This window comes from Rhinolophus sinicus, chromosome 2 (genome assembly GCF_057876585.1).
Source record: "Rhinolophus sinicus isolate RSI-liver-muscle chromosome 2, RSI-T2T, whole genome shotgun sequence".
In the NCBI taxonomy this organism is placed as follows: domain Eukaryota; kingdom Metazoa; phylum Chordata; class Mammalia; order Chiroptera; family Rhinolophidae; genus Rhinolophus; species Rhinolophus sinicus.
Window position 1 is genome coordinate 51622363 of NC_142502.1, and position 13743 is coordinate 51636105.

The following is a 13743-nucleotide window of genomic DNA, read 5'->3' on the forward strand; positions in this document are numbered from 1 at the left end:
CATTCTCTTAAGGTGAGTTCAAAGAAGTATTTGCTGATCTAGGTGACAGAGCAGAAACAAAGCAAAAAACAATACTCTGCCTTCACAGTGAAACTTGTCAGAAAAAGCTAAGGAGAAACTAAAGTGGTGAAGGAGAAGGGGAATTATGGGATTGGAGGATGTATAGTTTTAGAGGATTGGCTAGCGAAGGCTCAACTAAAAATGAGATAGCTAAGTAAAACCTGAATGTGATCTTGGAAGAGATCGTGTGAATATTTTGGGGGATAGAATTCCAGGCAGGTGAATAAAAAGCTTTGAGGCAGGAACATAGCTGGTGTGTTCAAGGAGTAGCACAGAGGTTGATTGGAGCAGAGGGAACAAAAGAGGAGCAATAGGAGATATGTTTAGAGAGATCATGAGTGGTCAACCATTAGCATCCCTGTGGTCACTGGTAAATATGATGTTTTACTCAGAATAAGTTGCAGAGCATTGGAGAGTTTCGAGCAGAAGATTAACATGCAGTGGCTTACACTTACTAGGGTCACTGTGGCTGAAGTGTTAAGAATCTGCTGAAGGAGAAGAAGTCCAAACACAGGGAGACTAAAAATAGTATTAAGTTTTAGTGAAATGCACATCAAAAATGAAAGTGGCCACTGTACTATGGGTCAGGACAAGAATAGAATAAAAGCTGTAGAGTCCAGAATCAGAAATGATGTTTTTTTGTTTTTGTTTTTGTTTTTTTGTTTTCCAAAGAAGACATACACATGGCCAACAGACACCTGGGAAGATGCTCAATTTCACTAATCATCAGGGAAATAAATACCAAAACCACAATGGAATACTAGTCAGCCATGAAAATAATGAAATGTTGCCATTTGTGATAATATGGATGGATGGGTGGACCTTATAGGCATAATGCTAAGTGAAATAAGTTAGACAGAGAAAGGCAAATATTATATGATCTCACTTATATGTGAAATTAAAAAAGAAAACAAAACAAAGCAATGAATAAATAAATAAATTAATAATAATAATTTTTAAAAAATCAAGTTCATAGATACAGAGAACAGGATGGTGGTTGCCAGAGGCAGGAAGTAGAGGATGAGAAAAATAGGTAAAGGAGGCAAAAATGTACAAATTTCCCATTATAAAATGAAATAGTGAAAATAAATAAATAAATAAATAAATAAATAAATAATAAATTGAAAAATAAATAAATAAGATAGTAGTGAGGATATAATTACAGCATGGTGACTATAGTTAATAATACCACATTGCACATGTGAACGTTCCTAAGAGAATAAATCTTAAAACTTCTCACCACAAGAAAAAAAAAGATTTTTGTGACTATGTATGGTGACAGATGTTAACTAGACTTGTGGTGATCATTTCTCAATGTATACAAATATCAAATCTTAAAAAAAAACACCAAAAAAAAAAACAGAAAACTGGAGAGTCCAGCAAACTACAGAGCTTAGCAAACATGTGCTTTGTTAAAAATTAGAAACATTTAAGCAAAATTCATTAAAAGCCCTTTCGAAATGTTATAGAAATGTCTTACAGTGTAAGATCTAGGACAAATTAAGTTCAAATAAAGTAGCTAGGAAACTATTGAAATAGCAAAGGCAATAGAGATTACCAATTTGTATTAGGGTGACTCACATGAAGAAAACTAGAGAGATATTTAAAATACTTAGAACACAGAGATCAACAGAATATTGTGATGGGTTGGTTACATACAAAGAATCAACAAGGAGAGGCATGTGTCAAGGATGTACTTGACTCTTAGGTTTCTGTATGTGAAATAAAATTCAAGAAAGCTGGTGTCTTACACTACCCATTCCCTGTTACATGCATACAAGGAAAGAACTATAGGAAGAGAGACAACAAGTATGGTTCTAAACAGACAGGCAGTTATGGTCTTAAAACATGTAGAAGAAAATGCCAAGTTTTCAGGTCTTCACTCACAGGAAGGATATTGCATGGATATGATAGTTTATGATTGATTTGACCATATGTAATAAAATCATGGATGCAGATGAGATCACCTGAGGAGAAAATATAAAACAAGGAAACCTGATCCAAGGAGGCATTCCCATGTTTGCTGGCATGGTGCAGAGAGGGCTAGACTGGAGTCATACATGGAGACTCAACTTGTTACTCTATTTTCCATGAAAGCAGTGTGTCATCCAGGGATGCATAGAGCTATCCTGGCAGATCACACTAACTTTTCCTAACTTAGAGCGCATATGTCTGTAGGAATGGTAGACCAGAGACCACATAGAGAATACAACAATTGGAATTATAGTACCTGTGGAGTACCAGAAGCATTCAAAAGCCACTGAATAAGGAATAACCAGGATGATGCAGTGACTGACAAAGTGAATAGGGTTTTCCCTGATACGCCAGAAAGAAAGTTGGATTTAGCTATGGAGCTAGAGCTGCCAAGGGTAGTTGGCAAGAAAGCCAGGTCAATCATGAAACTAAATGCAGAAACCTTGCTCCCAGGGCAGCCACCTCATTAACACAGAGAATACACTATGCAAAAATGAAGTTTCTCTGCTGCAACTGCCCAGAGCTATGGCTCCCCTGCTATTAGAGTCATTCTGTTAAATTGCTGTACAGGAAATGTAAATTTATATCAACAAGCCCTCCAGCTCAATATCTGAGGAGAGTACTAAAACAGCAAGGGTACTTAAACAGTGAGGAACCTTCAACAAGAACACACCATCAGAAATTATTAATATATGCAAAATTAGGTGTATGGATACATACAATCAAGGGACAATAAAAAGAAATTAAAGGAAAAAAAGGAAGAATGGATAAATATTTTAATCTATAAAAAATTCTGTAAAGGAAAGTAAACATAGTCTGTAAACTTTTGTGTAGAATAATTACAAAAATGCCAGCAATCATTACTAACCCTGTATCACTGCCCTTGTTATAAAACATTGAGAACCCTTTCACTCTGACTCCATGCACAGCCCTGTGACTGGCTTTCCAATGGGACACTATCAAACACAGGATTCAGGCACTTGAAAAAGGATGATATGCTTTGGGGCGTATTGTCTCTTGGAACACTGCTTCCCTCTGAGAAGTACAGGCTAGCTTGCTGGATATGAGAGACAAGTGGTCCGTGTCACCCATGCGGCCACGGACTATGGCCAACCAACTGCAACACATGTAGGTAAGGCCAGCTAGGACTAGCCAGCAGAGGGGAGCAGCCAGATTACCTGAGCATGGCTCAGAACAAAAGAAATGCCTAACAGGATCATGAACTAAATCAATTGTTTAAACCACTAAGTTTGAAGTGATTAATATGAAATAAAAACTAATTGATAGATACTTATGTTAAAAAAAAATCCTCTAATATAAGCTCAAAAAGAATGTAACCTACCATAACTCTGAGTGCATGTTTACTTATGGTTATGATTCAGTTGATATCTGAGCTAAATATAATAAAATTGGGGAGTTAAGGCTTAGCAAGAAGAGTGAAGAGACTTTTTTAAAACAGGAATGACGTTAAACTATAACTAGTTTTTAAACAAGTTGAAAATTAAATTAATAGCTCTTGTAAATAAAGGAATCCAACGAGAGAAATCAGGAGAGATGTAGACCTAGAAAACCTAGAGGATAATGGTGACCCTGTTCTTCTATTTTTAAAATTTAAACCTCTGATGTCATTCAATTTGACAGTGGTTTGACTTGGGACTTTTTCTTTTTTTTTTTTTTTTTTTTTTTTTTTTTTTTTTTTTTTTTTTTTTTTTTTTACCTTTCTTTGCCTCCCTCCCCTCCCAGCAAACCTTGATGACTCTGTCTGTTTAGTGTGGGTGGACTATGCCTACCAGTTTCAATGGTTCTGTTTACTTCGGACCAGTGTGCACAAATGGTCTGGTAATTTGAGAGGTTTTTTGCATCTGTATGGGATTCACTCCTGACCCTGGGGCTGAACAGCCTGTAGGAAGTGTCTTTTCCTGAAGTTGCCTGGCCAACTGCTCCTTCCTTTGTTTTGCCTCTGCTAGCACATCTATCTATAAAACCTTTGGTGGTAGTAAGAGCGGGAAGGCAGTCTTTGTGACAGGGAGTCCACTGTCTTCCTTTAATGCTGGCATTTTGGAATAAAACCTGCTTTTCTTTCCATCGACCTCATCTCTCCACGTCTGGCTTTCATGTAGTGAGCAGCTGGACCTTTTGCACGATAACAAGAGTAGGACATCTGAATAATATTAAAGACATAATACATTTATTACTATGAGGAAGTCCTAATGACATAAGGATATAATACATTTATTACATTTAAAAAGGATAAAATTAATTTGTTAAATATAATACTACTATATACCAGGTGCCATATTTACACTACTTTGTTTAATCATAGCAGCAGCCAATACAGTGCTATTATCCATGCTTTTTATGTAAAGAAATTAACACTGAAAGAGGGTAATCAACTTATCAAAAGACACACAGATAGTAAAGAAGTAGATTTCAGAAAGAAATGTAGTTATATTTTGGTTCTTCAATACAACACCCTGTGCCTGAACGTCTGAACAAGGCAGGGGGAAAAATACTTCCCAGCCAAGTTTTATTGTCTCCAAAAAGTGTGGAGGAAAGGGGAGGCAAACATTATATTCTACTCTCTTATTGAATTTCACTGTTAACCCTGTCTCTCTTGTTTGTGAGGATGAACATGCGGTTGTTATAAAGGGTTATCCAGGAAATTTTTTAAAAGTCCCTTTAGCTCCCACAATACATAGCAGTCTGTCTTTTTTAAAAAATTAATGATAACCCCTTTATTATTTCAAAATAACATATAAAAGATACAGAATACTAGGTAAAAGACAAAAAATTTCAAAAGAAATACATATAATGAAAATTCTGTGTTCCAAACTGTGGAATATACCATTCTCCCAAAGGAAACATGTTTAATAGTTGCTTAAGTGATATTCTAGAAATTATATATATGTATATACATTATATATATATGTTCATATAGATATACATATACCTATCTGTTTATGTATAAATGATATATATGTGTATGTCATGTGTTTATATATGTATATATGTACATAAAAATATAAATTGTAATTACTAAAATAATTACAAAATAACACAAATTCTCCTTCAGTTTAAGCTTATTATTATTTCATATATAAGCAGTGCCTCTGATATAGTTAATTTTGACTTTATATATATCTAAATAAAACAAGATTAAAAATATATCTACAAGAAGCTTAGCAACAGTTTTTGATTGAAAAAAGAAAATTGAAACTTTCTGCCTCACTACAAATAACATAATTGGGAATTTTCTGAAATATCCTTGCTGTCTTATAAGTAGAAAAGAAAATATTTATGTATGCCAATGACAGAGTTTTCAATAAAAATAAAAATCAAGGAGTGAAACATAAGTCAATATTCAACATGTTTTTGTATTTTCCATCCTCAATAGAATTTAATCTGCTTGGCATTCTCGTTTTGGATTGGTTTCATCTCTGTGTTATATTATGCTGACTTTAAGAGAATTTCCATGAAATAATGATGATGCTCTGCCATAAAATAATGGGAAAAGTTCTTTCTAAGATGCAGACTATTAATACATGAGAAACAAAAAATGTTTGTATTGATACTAAAATATTATCAGGTAATGATACTGAAAAATTCCTTTAGAGTTTAAAATAATGACGACTGAAAAAATAATTTTTTAAAATAAATTTGAAAACTTAGGTGGTACGTTTTAAAAGGAAACCAAATTATTCCACTGTTAAGGATATTTTTTTCCAGTTGGAAGCCACTAAAACTTCAATGTAAAGCTTCTAAAAATTAAAAACAAAACAAAAAAATTATCTCTAGGCATTGACCTACATGAGGACATTCTGTAAGCTGTTTATGGCTTGGTCATTAAAAATCCTCATGCTGCTTTAGCTGTTAGAAATTTGAGGTTAGTTATATATTTTTGTTTGTTTGTTTGCAACAACTTCACTGAAAAAAATATGTTTTATTTTGATCCAAATAACAAGGCCTAGGTTTTAACAACTTCAACCGGTTCTCTTTATAAAAGCATCCATCACTTAACTGGGAGCTTGTTAATAAATTCACTAAGAAATTAATGCTGGATTGTTAACTCCCATGAAGAACAGGAAAAAACACCCTGAAAGACCTTTACATTTTACCTCATAGCTGACCCCACTGAACAAAAAATGGAGAGAAGTCATCAGTGGTGATTTTCCCCTAAAAGGGAAAGATTCAGTATTTCTATGCATCCTCTTCCTTCTACGTGGGATGCTTTCACTCCCTCCTTTGCCTAGCTAATGCTCATCAGGCATGCATTTCTTTAAACTTCACTTCTTCAGGGAAGTCAGATTATATCAGTACCCTATTCCATCTGTCCAAACCCTTCCCATCTATTAGCACTGAAATACAAGGCTCTACTAGATAGACCCATGTGTCCTCACTGCCTGTCTGACATCACTTACCTCACTATCTCCCTCTCTCACTCCACACCAGCCACACTGGCCTCCTTGCTATTTCTCAAACAGGCCAGGAATGCTGTTTTCTAAGGATTATCCCATTGCTGCTCCACTACCTGCTGCTTTCTGCTTAAGTTGCCACAAATTTAACTCCCTGCCTCATTCAAGTCCTTGCTCATGTCATTTTCTTAGTATTGTCTTCTCCAGCTATTTATTTAAAATTGAGTCCCCTAATCATGCATCAAACTCCTGTCCTAATTTATTTTCCTCCTTAGCACCCACCGTCATCTGATATACCATACTATATACTCTGCCCTGGGATGTAAACTCAAGAAAGCAGGGATTTTTGTCTACTTCATTCACTGCCATATCTCCTCCATATCGGAATAATGCCTGACTTATAATAGGTGATCAATATGTATTTTCCAGTAAATGAACGAATGGAAAATATTTATGTTAAGGACTTTTAATGTGGGATCTATTGACCCAATTTGTGTCCATAGACTGAGTTCATGCATTCAATGAATCTCTTGAAATTGATAACAAACTATGCACAGATCTTCCTGAATGTATTCTGGAAAGTATGTGGCTAGCTATCATTCTGAGGCTTAAGAGGTTACAAATATAATGTACCTTTTAATGCTTTACACATATTAGGCGCTCAAAATTACAGTTAATATTAGTACTGCATTGAATACCAAGTGCCTGTTTAAGCATCTGATATTTGTACTGGACTACAAGGTTCTCAATAATTTTGAACTCATGTTTTCTAACATAATCTTTCAACTCTTATTCTCATATTTGAAATCATCTTTTATCTCATATTGTCAAACTTAAAGCAAGTTAATCTTTGCTTAATAAATATATGATGAACTGGCCAATTAACAAAGTCTGTAAAGGAAAAAATAGAACTATTTCAAGTTGGTAGATTGAGTGAGCAGCACGCTCATCTCTTCTTCCCAAGACCCGATTAAAACAAGATTAGTGAAACAAAATATATAAGAAAATCACCAAAAAGTGAACAAGATGTGAACATCATTGAACACATAATATTATTAGAAGTTTTGGAAGATGGAAAGTGAATGGAAAAGCAGTTTCTTATGAAAATGGTTTCAGAACATTTGAACCTCTAATCCCTAGAAAGGTAAAGCATGCCTGGGATACCTGGGATTACAAAAAGGCAGATTGCAGTAAGGAAGAAAAATGAAATGTGAATATTACTTGAAAATAAATAGATGAATAGTTGATCCCATCACTCACCCACGTATATACTCCAACTTCACCCTATAACCATTCTTAGAAAGTAAATTCAGAATTTACTCCAATACTAGAAAATAAACCAAGGAAAACAAAGATATTCAATCAAGAAGTTATGGTTGAAGCCCAGGAAATCTAAAGATGATATTCCAAGAGAGCTGTCATAAAGATGGCAGAGTAGGAAGCTTCAAGTCCTCCTCCCACAAAGACACTGAGTTAACAATATATGGACCAGAACTCTAGAGACTAGTTGAGAAGCTACATTACCTAAGTCAATGTAAAACCAAAAAGGAATTCCAGAAAAAAGGGGTGGGTAAATTCATAGAGTTTTGAATACCCATCTGTGCCCTTTTCCCCCTACAATGTAAAGCACATAACCAGAGGAAACCCACCATAGTGGGACTCCTCCCATGGAATGGACCAAAGAGTGGACTATGTGTTAAGCATTCTTGTTGAGGACTATGTGAGGGAATGTTTTTTGTTTCATCTGACTTGGAGCACTGAGGGAGCCGTGGCAGAGTTTGGAAGCCACTAAAAACAGGCAAGCACCTCTGTATTAGAGCTTGAGTTGAACAGGCAGATTCCAAGGTGAGCAAGATATCATAAAATGTTTGAGAGATCCTAGAACTTCTAGCCATGCTGATTGTATACCATTTCTTGTAAAAGCACACTCACTAAAATTAGCTCAAAATGGATTGAAGACTTCAATGTAAGACCTGAAACCATAAAACTCCTAGAAGAAAAAAATAGGAAAAATCTGTGACATTGTTCTTGGCAATAATTTTTTTGGATATGACACCAAAAGGACAAGCAACTAAAGCAACAATAAACAAGTGGGACTCCATCAAGCTAAAAAGCTTCTGCACAACAAAAGAAACCGTCAATAAAATGAAAAGTTACTTATAGAATAGGAGAAAATTGCAAATCGTACATCTGATAAGGGGTTAATTTCCAAAATAAAAAAACTCACACATCAATAGCAAACAAAGAATCTGATTTAAAAATGGGCAAAGAACCTAAATAAACATGTTTCAAAGAAGATATACAAATGGCCAATATGTATATGAAAATGTGCTCAACATCACTAATCATCAAGGAAGTAGAAACCCAAATCACAATGAGATATTACCTCACACCTGTTAGAACAGCTGTTATTGAAAAGGCAAGAGATAGCAAGTGCTAGAGAGGATGTGGAGAAAAGGGAACCTTAGTGCACTGTTGGTGGTAATGTAAATTGGTATAACCGCTATGGCATTTCCTCAAAACATTAAAAATAGAACTACCATGTAATCCAGCAATTACACTTCTGGGTATGTATCTGAAGGAAATGAAATCACTATCTTGAAAAGATATCTGCAACCCCGTGTTCACTGCAATATTAATTATAATCGACAAGAAATGGAAATCACCTAAGTGTCCATCGAGTGTAGTGGCTTCCAAAGTCTGCCACGGTGCGCTTATATTGATTGGCAGCACTATACAATGAATGGATAAAAAAATGTGATATATACTATTCAGCCATAAAAAATATGAAATTGTGCATTTATTGAGGACCATATACAAAATGAAATAAGTCAGACCGAGAAAGACAAATACTGTATGATCTCGCTTATGAGGTTTGACAATTAATTTTGCGAACTTGCCACGGCATGCTTACATTGATTGGCAGCACTGTACAATCTGCTTGGTAAGTTTCATAACCTTGGTATATCAGTGTTTCAAAGCTGTGTTTGTGTCGATGTGTGTCAGTGTCTTGCTGAGTGGTGTTCATTGTTATGGTGTATTTTTGTGTGCCATCGCGAGAATGTCTGAGTTTGAATTAGAGCAAATAACAAGCATTAAATTTCTTGTTAAACTTGGCAAGAGTGGAAGTAAAATCAGGGACAGGTTTGTCCCAGTATATGGGGATAATGCCATAAAGAATACAGCAGTGTACAAATATATTAAATATTTTTATGAGGGGAGAGAATGCATCACTGATGAAGGGAGGTCAGGGCGGCCAGTAACAAGCAGCTCTGACAAAAACACTGCAAAAATGTGTTGAATCGTGTGTCAAAATCGTCAGCTGACTGTGAGAAGCATAGCAGACTAAGTAAACATTGACAGAGAAACAGTTAGGAAAATCTTAACTGAACATCTTGGCATGAGAAAGATGTATGCAAAAATGGTCCCAAAGGAGCTCACCGATGAACAAAAGCAAAGGAGAGTCGAAGTTTGCCAAGACCTTTTGGAGAGGCAAGACAATGTTTTTGGTCGTGTTATCACTGTTGATGAAATATGGGTGTACCAATACGACCTGAAACAAAACGTCAGAGTGCACAACGGAAGTCAGCTTCCGGAAGTCATTCTTCACGACCAAAAATGTTTCAGCAGTCCAAGCCAAGAGTCAAAATGATGTCGCTAACCTTTTTTTGATATCAGAGAGATTATTCATTATGAATTTGTACTAACTGGACAAACAGTTAACCAAGTTTACTATTTGGAAATTCTGAAAAAGCTGCATGAAAAAGGTAGACGACCTGAACTTTTCACCAACAATTCATGGCTCTTGCATCGTGACAATGCACCAGCTCATATGGTAGTGTCTGTGAGGGAGTATTTAGCCAATAAACAACTGTATTGGGTGCTCGCTTCGGCAGCACATATACTAAAATTGGAATGATACAGAGAAGATTAGCATGGCCCCTGCGCAAGGATGACACGCAAATTCTTGAAGCGTTCCATATTAAAAAAAAAAAAAAAAAAAAACTGTATTGGAACACCCTTCCTACTCACCTGATTGGCCCCCAATGACTTCTTTCTTTACCCAAAGAGAAAGGAAATACTGAAAGGAGGACATTTTGATGACATTCAGGACATCAAGAGTAATACGACAACCTCTCTGATGGCCATTCCAGAAAAAGAGTTCCAAAATTGCTTTGAAGGGTGGACTAGGTCCTGGCCTCAGTGTATAGCTTCCCAGGGGGAGTACTTTGAAGGTGACTATAGTGATATTCAGCAAGGAGGTATGCAGCACTTTTTCTAGGCTGAGTTCGCGAATTTAATTTTTATACCTTGTATGTGTGGAATCTAAAAATAATTTACCCATAGAAACAGTAAGTTGATTGTTGCGAGGAGCAGGGCGTGGTGAAAATGGGTGAAAGTGGTGAAAGGGTACAAGCATCCAGTTATTATATGAATAGGTTTTAGGGATACAGTGTACAGCATAGTGACAATAGTTAACAATACTGCATTTTATACTTGGAACTTTTTAAAAGAGTATATATTAAAAGTTCTTACCACACAGAAAAACAGCTAAACTATATGAGGTGATGGATTTCTTAATGAACCTCACTGTAGCAATCATTTCACAGTATATATGCATATCAAATCATCGTGCTTTATAACTTAAACTTACACAATGTTATATGTTAATTTTATCAATACAGCTTAAAACATAAAATTAATCCAACAAAATAGCATTTTGGATATATAAATTAGCAGAGTCATATTCAAAACAGGTCAGAGTTTACTTGAAGTGAGTGGGATTAGGTAAGAATGGTGGCACGAAGCCAGAGGAAGGCAGTACTGAAGGGTCTTCAGTTTTACAGTTCTCGTTGATACAATTTAATTTATTAGTACATGCATGTAATATATTGATAGAACACATAAATTATTTTAAGGTTAAAAATGGCTGGGTTTTGGCTGGCATACTTGCATTACAGAATGGGGTATAGGAGACAGGAATTCTTTAATACATATATTCTATGCTTGGTCAAGAGGGATTTAAAAGGCAGCAGGGATCAACCCATTTTGACATGTGACAGATTTATGGACATTTTCCTTTAAAAAATCTGTACTCTGAAGGGGAGTGGCTGAGGATGAGTTGAGAAGAAAAGAGGATCAAAAGAAACCCTTTTGTTTCAATTGTTGAAAAAGCAGAAACCTACTTGTAGATACTGTCAAAGACAGAGCATAAAGGAGAAGCTTGGTATTTCTTTCGTCTAAGATATTCAAACCAATTAAAGGCAAATAAACTCAGCCATTGGTCCTAACCTCCATAGAACCTTTAAAATAGAAATCTGCAAGAATATGCACTCATTTCCTAGGAATAGGTTAATGTAAATTCACGAATTGCTAAGTAGCAATTAACATTTAAACAAATAGAGAAAGTATTATATTTTCCCTTAATCCTAGTATCTAGGTATATTTTAACTGTTCTATCTCTTTTAGAACTGTAACTCCATAATTTATGGACTTTTCTTAAAAAAAAAAAAAAAAAAAAAAGAAGGAAATAGTTTTTAACTAGCTACAGATAATAGACTGCTTTGGGTAGTTATGTTTTCTTTCTGATCCATCATGAAGCAGAAATTTAATGATAAGTTTAAAATAGCTTAAAATAGTACCACTATCTGAAATCTTTTATTCACCTTTAAATTCAAATATCCAAAATAAACACACCATCTTCCCACAGCTCCCCCTCCTCCTTCACCACCAGGCCTGTTCAGGCTTCCTTCCCTAGAATTCTCCTTAAACAAACTCTTTCATCTTTCACCTCTATCTCCAGTTTCTAAATTTCTGTCTCCATTCTGTCACCTTCTTTGCTGCAACTTCTCTCTCAGTTTAATTCTTATGTCCTAGCATCCAAAAACTTGCAACAGCTTAAAACAGATCTCCATGATTTCAGTTCCCTTCTCACAACCATGCTCACAATGCTTTCAAAACAATCTTTTAATTACAAACCAATGATGTGCATGACACTGTACTGTTTAAAATAACTTCTTTTCATGATGAAAGTTAGGCTTTTAGTATATTTATAAAGTTTTTCATCTTCTGATCTTTGTACCTTACTTAGTTCTCCTACTCTCGATCTCGTGGTAGCAATAGATGGCCACAAAATCTTTGAACTCTTTCCATAGAGAGGTGGAGTTCAGTTGTCACCATCACCTACCCTCATGACTGAATTTCACAAACAGAATATGGTAGAGTGATACTGCGTAGTTAACATGTAAATGACATCTACTTGCTTACATATATCAACCCTAACATAATCTCTATGAAGTGAGTTTACTAGTCCCAGTCTATAGTTAAGGAGCCTCAAAGACTTTACAGTGATGGCTAAGATTCAGACCCAAAATCAGGCTTAAAGAGATCTTTAAGCTTTTGCTTTCACCTTTATCGATAATACTTTTCTTGGAACCCAGTTGTGAGGAAAACCAAACAGAAGCAGTCTGCATGGAGAAGAACCGCTACCCCTAGCTAACAGCTCCAGCTGAGTTCCCAGCCACTGATTATCTCCAAGTGACAGGCACATGAGCAATGCTTGCAGAGCAAGAGCCATCCCTATCATGATCTGTCCTAATTGTACAATCATAAACAGGTAAATGATAATGATTATTGTCATTTATTTGTTACACATTGATAGAAAATCAAAATACACATGCTTAACAAGAGTGTGTGTGTGTGTGTATGTGTGTGTGTTTACACATATACCTATACAGAAAGTTCCCACTTAACATCTACCATAGATTCTTGAAAAGTGCAGCTTAAGTGAAATGGCATATAAGGAAACCAATTTTACCATAGATTAACTGATATAAACAACAGTTACGTGACTACGGGGTCTGACAATTAAGTTTGTGAACTTGTTGCAACCATGTTGCTAACATTTTTTTTGATAGCAGAGATATTACTCATTATGAATTTGTACCAACTGAGCAAACAGTTAACCAAGTTTACTGTTTGGAAGTGCTGAAGTGGCTACGGGAAAAAGTTAGATGACCTGAACTTTTCACTAACAAGTCATGGCTCTTGCATCATGACAATGCACCAGCTTACATGGCACTGTATGTGAATGGGGCTATAGCCAATAAAGAAATAACTATATTGCAACACCCTCCTTACTCACCTGATCTGGCCCCCAATGATGTCTTTCTTTACCCAAAGATAAAGGAAATATTGAACAGAAGACATTTTGATGACATTCAGGACATCAAGGGTAATATGACGACAGCTCTGATGGCATTCCAGAAACAGAGCTCCAAAATTGCTTTGATAGGTG

The 13743-nt window shown here is 35.6% G+C and overlaps 1 non-coding gene across 1 annotated transcript; it reads left to right on the forward strand.

The window, feature by feature from the left end:
- Positions 1-10326: 10326 nt before the first annotated feature.
- On the forward strand, positions 10327-10433 carry LOC148758781 (U6 spliceosomal RNA). The gene has a single exon (XR_016020526.1). It is a non-coding gene; the product is annotated as a U6 spliceosomal RNA (small nuclear RNA).
- Positions 10434-13743: the final 3310 nt, after the last annotated feature.